Source organism: Tamandua tetradactyla, chromosome 21 (genome assembly GCF_023851605.1).
Source record: "Tamandua tetradactyla isolate mTamTet1 chromosome 21, mTamTet1.pri, whole genome shotgun sequence".
NCBI classification, from domain to species: Eukaryota; Metazoa; Chordata; class Mammalia; order Pilosa; family Myrmecophagidae; genus Tamandua; species Tamandua tetradactyla.
In genome coordinates, this window is record NC_135347.1 from 57,728,885 (window position 1) to 57,738,368 (window position 9,484).

A 9,484-nucleotide genomic window follows, 5' to 3' on the forward strand; every position below is an offset into this window, starting at 1 on the left:
TGCAATGCCACCTAATATGTGATCCTGGCAAGGGTCTCAGACTCTGTTTCTCATCAGTAAAATAGGGCCCAATAATGAAAACATCTAGCTTTTCAGGGATATTTGAGGGTTACAAAGTATGAAAGCCTCCTAAGAACTGAAGTTCTCAATGAAGGGTCATGCTATTTGATGCTGAGAAACTTGCATTGTTTCAGGAAGATCACGCCACAGGATCCAACATTGGATTATTTTATGAGATGAAGCCATTGCAACAATGACTCTGTGTTAAAAATAACATTATTTTTGTTTTTGTAGTTGAATTTTTAAAATTCTTAACATCAATCAAAGTAATAAATGCACATGGATGAATGAATAGTACCGAAGGACGAGAAGGTAGAGTTCTGTTGCCCCTTCCCTGTCTGTCTCCAGCCCCATTCTACAAAAATAGCTGTGTATGTGGTTTCTGTTTTCGGTTCTTCAGCTTTACCCCACATCTGTCCACACTGTCCTTTGTTTTGATTTGTTAATGTTGCTGGAAATGCAATATACCAGAAATGGGTTGGCTTCTATAAAGGGAATTTATTAAGTTACAAGTTTACAGTTCTAAGGCTGTAAAATGTCCAAACTAAGGCATCAAGAGAAAGATACCTTATCTCAAGAAAGGCTAATGGCATCTGGAACACCTCTGTCAGCTGGGAGGGCACGTGGCTGACATCTGCTGGTCCTTTGGCTTCTAGTTTCAAACAGCTTCCCCAGAGGCGTTTTCTTTCTGCTTTCTGCCAAATGGCTCTCTGTGTAGCTATAAAGTTTTCTCCAAAATAGTTCCCTCTTAAAGGACTCTAGTAAGTGACCCACCTTGAATGGGGAGAGACATAACTCCATGGAACCCACCTAATCACCAGGTCCCACCCACAATTAGGTGGGTCACATCTCCATGGAAACAACTTAATCAAAAAGATCCCACTCAGCAATACTGAATCAGGATTAGAGAACATGGCTTTTCTGGGGTACACAACTGTTGCAAACTGCACACCCTTATGCTGTTAATTCTTATTTATCAATTTGAGGCATTACTTATTGATTTGGTGCTTAGAAGGTGTTCTAGTCTTCTAAAGCTGGCAGAAGGCAACACACCAGAGATGGATTGGCTTTTAATAAAAGGGGATTTATTTAGTTAAAAAATGTATAGTTCTTCATAGGAAAGGCAGCTAACTTTCATTTGAGGTTCTCTCTTACACAGGAAGGCACAGGGCGATCTCTACTGGCCTTCTCTCCAGGCCTCTGGTTTCCAACAACTTTCCCCAGGGTGATTCCTTTCTATATCACCTGCAAGTGCTGAGATGAGGTGTGCTGAGCTGCCTGGGCTGTGCTGCATTGAGCTCTCTCTTTTAAGCTTCCCATGAATTAAATTAAACATCATTCACTGTGGAAGGTACTCCCCTAGCCAGCTGCAGATGTCATCAGCCATAGATGAGTTTCACAAGCTAATGATTCAACTCCACCACAACAGAACCAGGCACCTGCCCCCAGCCGAGCTGACAGCTGAACCTAACGACCAGAGGAGGGTAACATTTCCCTTAAAAAGAAAACTCTACCAGAGGTATATTTTCTTGTGTTGAGCTTCTTTTAAGTTCAGTGCAGGAACAATGTTTTATTAATCGTTTGTAGTGAGTTGGCATCTAAACAATTAAGGTTTTACCGTGTTTGGATTCTGCAGGGAGTGAAAAGCAGCATAACATGCTGGGGAGTTCCAGTGTCTGCTCACCGATGAAACCTCCCCATCTGTAAGCCATTGTCCAATATGGAGATTTCAGACTCTAGCATAAGCTGGGTTTCTCGGATTTTTTCAAAATAATGTCATAATTGCTGGATATAGCTGAGAAGTTAAATGTTTCCTTTATTTTCCAGTGCATTTTTCTTTCCAGATTCTTCCAGGAGGACACACAGACACCTGGACTGCAGATATTCAAGTGGGTAGGAGACATGACCTCAGCATTAGGGGGTTAGTCATTTCAGAGGAGATGGTGCTTCGTTCCATAGTTAAGAAACTATGTCTGAACTTAAAAAGCGCAGTTTGATGAGGATATTATTTTGCTTGTAAATGGATGCACCAATCTCTGATAGGTGCAGTGTTCTAGGATGAAAGAATGATCTGGCTAGACATATATACAGTCACCTCTGGTTAAAAAGGTAAAAGCGGATTAAAGAAAAATGAAACTCTCACAATTAGTCAATTGAGTCCAGCTTCTCATTTGCCACACTCTTATCAGACCTGTCAACATGAAACAAAGTAAGCCAAGCAATTCATTTCTTCAACTTCTCTTGCAAATTTACTGTGTACGTGTCAGATTCCTAAAGCTGGCATCCCAGGGGACAGAAAAGCAGGGCCGTGGCTGGACAGGAAAGTCGAGAAGACAGTATAGTTCAGCGGTGAAGAACTCCTCGCCAGTGAGATAAACACCAGGTAAGACCTTAGACTTAACGCACAGGTTTGCTGTGGGGGTAAAATGAGATGGGCACGCAGAGTGCTTAGCACGTGCTCATGCTAGCATGTGCTGCAGGTTCTAGCGAGGAGGCGTGGTAACTGCTGAGACCAGCTGAGCCTTTAGCGGACCCAGCTGTGCCCTCTGCTTCCCCGTGGCAGCAGGAGCAGAAAGGATGCAGCGCGGCTGAGTGCAGAGCTCAGACCACACTTGGCATGACTCATTTGGACGCAGAAACCTCTACAGCTACCAAGGTAAGAGCAGCAGCTCAAAAGAATCCACGGCGGTTTACACACCATGTTCATTTGTGCGTGTGTTGTTGTTTCGCATTTTGTTGTGTTTGAATTGCCAGAATCTCCGTAGTCATTGATGCTCCATGGCAGCCAGCAGAGGGCACTATTGCTCTACCCAAATCCTGCGCCGTGGTTCTGGTGCCCGCGTTGGCGTCTCCCGGCTTCGTGTGGGGTGACAGGTTCATGTCTTCACTGATGAGCAGGGGAAAAAAACAACAACAAAATCTTTGTTCTGTAACAGGCCAGGCTCAGAAAATATTGGGACCTGGCAAATTTTTAATATATTAAGCCATGGAAAATTTGGAGTTTAAGAAATAGAGAAGTGAGACTGACAATATATTCTGATGAAACTGATCAAGACTCTGCCTGGAAACCACTGTCTGAAAAATCAGAATGTCACTCGGTGTCCCCTCTCATTTTCAGCATCACAAGTGTCCCAGAAAATGTGAAGCTGATGCAGTTTTCAGGCTCCTCTGGATGTTTTCTTCTATTTTAGCAAGACTTAGAATCCCTAGAAAACAGGTTTCTGATACGACCTAAGACTCGCCCCTCCTACTTCTGCTGTTGAGACCTGCTTTTCTTTTCTTGGTCAGTGACATTATAAACCGTTTTACCATTTCAAAATCCTGATTTTTTTTCATAAGACAACCACAGTTTTCTTTGAAATCTTTGGGTGAAAAACGGCAATTGAAGGAAGCCCATTTAAAATCCCAATAGGTATGCGCTCTCGTGGTTCTCTTCTAGACTAGTCTAAAAAGGGTGACAGAAACTGAGCTGCTCCTCTGCTGTGTTTATGTTGTGTCGTTCTCCCCCATTCCTTTTGAGGTTTCCCTATATATTCTTTCCCTGGTTTCAGAGTTGGAAGGAGACACGTTCAAAATGCAAACGCAGGTATGCTGACAGCGAGCCAAGCCTCTACCCTATAAAAACATAGCAGAAGGCTGAAAAAGCCTAGTGGAAATGAGGAGTGTCCCTGGAACTAAGAATTAATATAATTATTATAAATAAATATTTGATGGATGAGTGACTGATTGAATGACTAAATGAGTGAAGCCACAACTTCTCAGATAATTATGAGTATGAAACAGACATAACTATTTGAATATACAGGAATTTTAAAATGATACTATTTCCTCCTGATATTTTTATATTGCTAAATGTCCTCAGATAAAGAGATAGAAAGTCATCCAACTTTGTTTGGATTTTATCATGAACGTTTTCTAAAATTACTCATGAGGCTCAGGAAAAAAATTTTTTTTTCAGGTAATTTTTATATATGTCAGCATATCCTTGCTTATGCTGTATATTCAAAATCACAAGGAAAAACAGTTTGGGGAAGTTTTCTTTCAAACAGTCCAGGCGTCAGCATCTCTCTTCCTATTTTTCATTCTGGTAATGTTGATTTCAGCTACCTGATTTCAGTCTCCAGTCTGAGTGAGTCGAGCCTGTGTGCTCAGAGTGTATAAAACCCTGTAGTGTTCATCCAGAGGTACACGCTCTGGGGCCACAAAGGTTCGTTCTTCTGGTCGCTTCTTCATGCCCAGACACGCTCGGAGACCTGGCCCCATGCCCTGGAAGCCAAGTCCACAGGCTAAACAGAACCTGTGCTCACACTGCTTCCAACAGCAGTCAGTTCTTTAATGGGATCACCTAGGACAAATTCAGAGTCTGAAGCCGGGAGCCTCGGAGTACTCAAAAGATGATGGAAAATCGGGAAAATATGGTTCCAGATTCTCTTGGGCTGTGAAAGGCCATGTCCCATGGGGGCCTGGTGCGATTCAGACAGGTGTGAGTAAGCTTTCACCAACACAGCCCACAAGGTCTTCAGGGCAGGAAACACGAAGGGAACCTGCATTCCACGCCTGCTCTGTCTTGGCTCGGCTGCTTCTCCCAAATGCAGCTGGCTGCTAATTTTTTAAATGTGTGATTTCTTGAACACGTTTTTCCCTTTATGACAGCTTAGTTTTTTTGTTGTTTGTTTGTTTTAAGGTGACAGAGGGTGAAGAATTGTTTCCCCATCATTGACTTTAAGACCAATGGTCCTGACCCAAAACACGATGGCAGCACCAGTTAGGGACTGATACCACGCAAAGGCACACGCCATACATTTGAGCTTTTATTGCACAAGCTATAAGCTTCCTGGGTGTGTAAGAAGAGCACAGAGCCTCCAATAATCACTCCAAGACAATATGGGGATTCATTTAACCAAGCAAATATTCCTTAAACTAGTGTTATTGAACATAGGTGGAAATGGAGCTCTACAAGGATTCAAGTCCATTTCACGTAGGAGAGTTCCCTTTAGTTCTCTGTGTGGTTGCAGGACACCATTCTCCTCAAACAGCTGATTATGAAAGCGAACACTATGCAGTACTTGCCACAACGAGGCACTGTTCCATGTGCTTCACATATATGAGCTTATTTAGTCTGCAGAAGGACCCTTTGAGACAAGTGCTGGTATTATTCTATATTTCAGATGAGGAAATGAAGGCACCAAGCTACCTAAGCTAGTAAACGCGGAAGCAGGAATTCAAGCTTGGTTCTCAAGTCTTGACCCTTAATCACTGACTAGCTAAAAAATAAAATACCGTACGGCCCTAGAGAGAGTGGAACGTAAATGCTGAGTGTCGTTGTTTCCCAGTGGTGGATTTACAGCTGGTTTTGTTCTTTTTCTTTTCTGAACTTTCCAAATCTCTATAATGCACTGCTTCTGTAATCAGACAGACCATGATAAATGCTGCTTAAAAATCCTGCCCCTGAGAATCTACAGCCTGTGGAGATCACGGTGTGGAGGGGCCCTAGAGAAGAAATAACAAAAGCAGCCTAAACTGCTTGATTTACTAATGACCAAACTTTTTATGGAGTTACATCAGGGAAAATGGCTCAGATGTCCCTCTCCAGTCCCACAAGCAGGCATGTATCCACCCCTTGAAGTGATACCTGAGGCCCCACCAGGTGATGGGGTCTCAAAGGAAGAATGAATTTCCCAGCCAGAACAGCTCGTAATACTCAGTACTAACAGTGGAAATATTGATGGTGGAACTTAGCACTTTTAAAGACAAAGATAACATTTGCACATGAAACTTTCCATTAAAAATCATAATACAAAAGTCAGTTGTCTTCAGTACATATCGGCAATGAACAAGTGGAATTTGAAATTTTAAGAAAATCATACGATACTCCAATTTAATTCTGAAAATGCACATAAGGTGGTAACAGGTATCTTAGTTTCCAGGGTTCTATGACAGAGTCACCGCACAGTGGGTTGGCTTAGCCACAGGAGCTGACCGGCTCTCAGAGGCTATAAGGCCTGTGTGCCCGCTGCGTGGGGCGCGTGCCCGCAGCCTGGGAAGCGTGCCCGCTGCGTGGGGAGCGTGCCCGCTGGGTGGGGCGTGTGCCCGCTGGGTGGGGCGCGTGCCCGCTGCGTGGGGAGCATGCCCGCTGCGTGGGGAGCGTGCCCGCTGGCCCTGTGGTGTCCTTGGACTCACGCGGCCGTGTCTTCTCTCTGTTCTGGACTCTGTTGACTTCAGGCTTCCAGCTACCCCTGTGGCTCTGTCCCTGGACCACTCTCTGTGGCCTCTGACAAGCCGATTAAGAACCATCCTGACTCATGGGCCAAACCTTAACCCAAAATAACGTCTTCAAAAGGCTGCTTAGGATGGGTTCACACCCACAGACTCGGATTAGGAGCATGTCTTTCTGGAGGACGTGATTCAACCCCCAAACAGCATGCGTCATGCACGTAGGCAGAGAATGCAATTGTAAAGAATGACCAAACAGTTTGGATAAAAGCTTAAGAATACTTTCAAAGTCTGTTATGAAAGATATTTAACACGAGACACAGCAATTTTTAAAAGTCTAAATGCAGAAGACTACAAACCAAAATTTAGAAAGCTGGACTTCAATTTCTGACCCCTTGTTCTTTCTCAGAGAGAACAATTGACTTGTAAAATACGGATAGCTTCTTCTATCACTTACCTTTCTTTTTCTTTACCCGTTTTTCTTTAATAGACAAATTTCTTTCTTTTTTTTTTTAATTTCTCTTTTTGGAAATAAGAGGCTAGCTGGTCGGAGCCCCTTCCTCGGTGTGTATGCCTGTGATAGGGGAGGAGTGGAAGTGGGCCCTGGCCTGCGCCTCTCGGGCCCTCCCTTGGAGTGAGGGACTCAGCCCTGCTGCTGGGGTGCTGCTGGGAGCTGTGGGGTGCTGCTGGGAGAAGCACTCAGCCCTCCGTCCTCTTCAGAATGGCCTCGGCTGAGAGGCTCCTCCTTCAGGGGGCAGCTAGCAATTAGGGACAGGCGGATGCAGCCCTGTAAAGGCCTGGCTTTCTCAGCCCAAACAGAGGACACTGCAGGGCCCACCGGGCAGCGGAGCTGATGGAGTTTGGTGGCGGCCTTAGCCGAGATGGCATCTGTTTCAGGTCTCCCAAGCTGCTCACATGCAGATACCATAAAATGGGGTGGCTGCGACAATGGGGATTTGTCAGTTTACACGCTTACAGTTCTGAGGCCATGAAAATGTCCAAATCCAGGAATCCTCCAGAGAATGCCTTCTTCCTGCTCAGGCTGTTGGCCGTCCTGGACTTCTCTGGCACATGGCAGGGGATACTGCGGTGCCTTTGCCAGGTGTCCTCGCTTTCAGCTTCTGGATGCTCCATCTGTAGCCTTCTCTCGCAGCTTCTATGTCCTTTTCTCCATCTTCTGTCTTTCTCTGAATTTCATTCTCTTATACAGGACTCCTTATGGTTAAGAGGAGTAGAACCCCCTCTGGGGCAGGCTTCCACTGAAATGACCCAACCAGAACCACCCACAATAGGTCTACACCCGCAGGAATGGGTCAGCTTTGAGAACATGATCTTCTGGGGCCCATAATGTCTCTAAACCAACAAAGCACCCCAGCTCAGCTTCTCCCTCTGCCTCTCCTGCCTCCTCCCCTACCTTCCCCAGGTGTAAGGAGGGCTGGGAGGTGCAGTTCCCGACCCAACACGACATCCCACATCCCAACACTAGCGTGAAACTGCAGAAGGAGCACAAGTCCTGGGTGGATGGCTGGTCCCCGCTGCCACACTGACTACAGGGCACAGGCTTGAAGCCCATCTCACAAACAGCACAAGTCCTGGGCGGACGGCTGGTCCCTGCTGCCACACTGACTACAGGGCACAGGCTTGAAGCCCATCTCACAAACAGCACAAGTCCTGGGCGGACGGCTGGTCCCTGCTGCCACACTGACTACAGGGCACAGGCTTGAAGCCCATCTCACAAACAGCACAAGTCCTGGGCGGACGGCTGGTCCCTGCTGCCACACTGACTACAGGGCACAGGCTTGAAGCCCATTTCACAAACAGCACAAGTCCTGGGCGGACGGCTGGTCCCTGCTGCCACACTGACTACAGGGCACAGGCTTGAAGCCCATCTCACAAACAGCACAAGAAAGGGAAGCTGTGCCTTTGTCCTCACCCACACTTGAGAAGGGAATCAAAAGACAAAGAGGGTGCTTTGGGAACCCTGGCGGGGACATGTCTGAGATTTGGGTGGGGCTCCGGTGGGTCACAGAAGGCAGGATGGCAGCTGCTTAGCCCCTGCCCCACTGCTCGGTCTCTCCCTGGAGCTGTCCTATCCCTGGTCCCATGATTGTACGAGGTTAATTAAATCATTCTCATTAATTCAGCCCAAGTGTAAATTAGGAAGAAATGAAGATAAATTAGGTTTGAAGGTAGCTAATACGCTTAACCCCATGCTGCTTATTTTGCAGCCTAACAAAATAAGGTTGTTAAGGGAGATAACAAGGCCAAAGCCTTGGGCACAGCTTACTAGCATTAAAAATGAGACCTCAGTGTAGTGTCAAAAGGGAGAGCTGAAGACCAGCTCCCAGAGTCCGCTGGCACTGGCCTAACATCTTGAGTGAGGTGGTGGCCACTGTAGAAAGTAGACACCTAAGACATTTCCTGAGTTGTTTCATACTCAGCCCATCCATTACTCCCTCTATCGTCTGGCTTGTTCCGAGGTCTGCTGGAGGTATCTTCCTGGAGAGACACAGGTCTGGCTCACTTTTCTTCCCAGGAGTGGCATGGTCAGGGGTACCTTTAGGATTGGCTGGGAGATGTTGCAGGAATTAAGCACTTTGACGTGCTAGGATGTTAAATATGCTAACTTACAAATCACTTGCAGTTGGAGGATAAACATTAGAAACTGCCCGCAGGCCCCAAAACTTTTGATACATTTGTTCAAGCAAACACGTGTACACTTGGTAGGAGGTCACTGGCGGCACACACTTTGCAAAAACACAAGTTTAGTTCCTGTGTCTTTCAGCAGGAAAAGGTTTTCCAGTTTTTATAATCTATATAATTTCTCTGCCTCACGTTTCTTATCTCCTTGAGGCAGATGAAGTAATGTGTATGGTCTCGAAATACATTTCGAGATTTTCTGGGCTAACACTATTTTTTTCCTTGAGGTACAGAAAAGTGGCGCTGTCAGGTAGACGAGACACTGGAAAATGCTGTCAGCGGATGCTGGCACATGGCTAAGGAATTTCACCCCTTTCTTAGCCTGCCTGCTTAGCAAAGCTCTTTGCAAAAGCAAGTAAACCTGCTGCCCCTTAGTTTAGGACATTCTGCAATTTCCAGGTGGTAAAAATGCAAGAGAAACCTATGCCCTGTTCCTAGCTCTATGGCTTCGTGAAGCAAAACCAGCCGACCTATTTACGTATTTCGTTCCCAGGCAAGGTCCTCTGGGTAG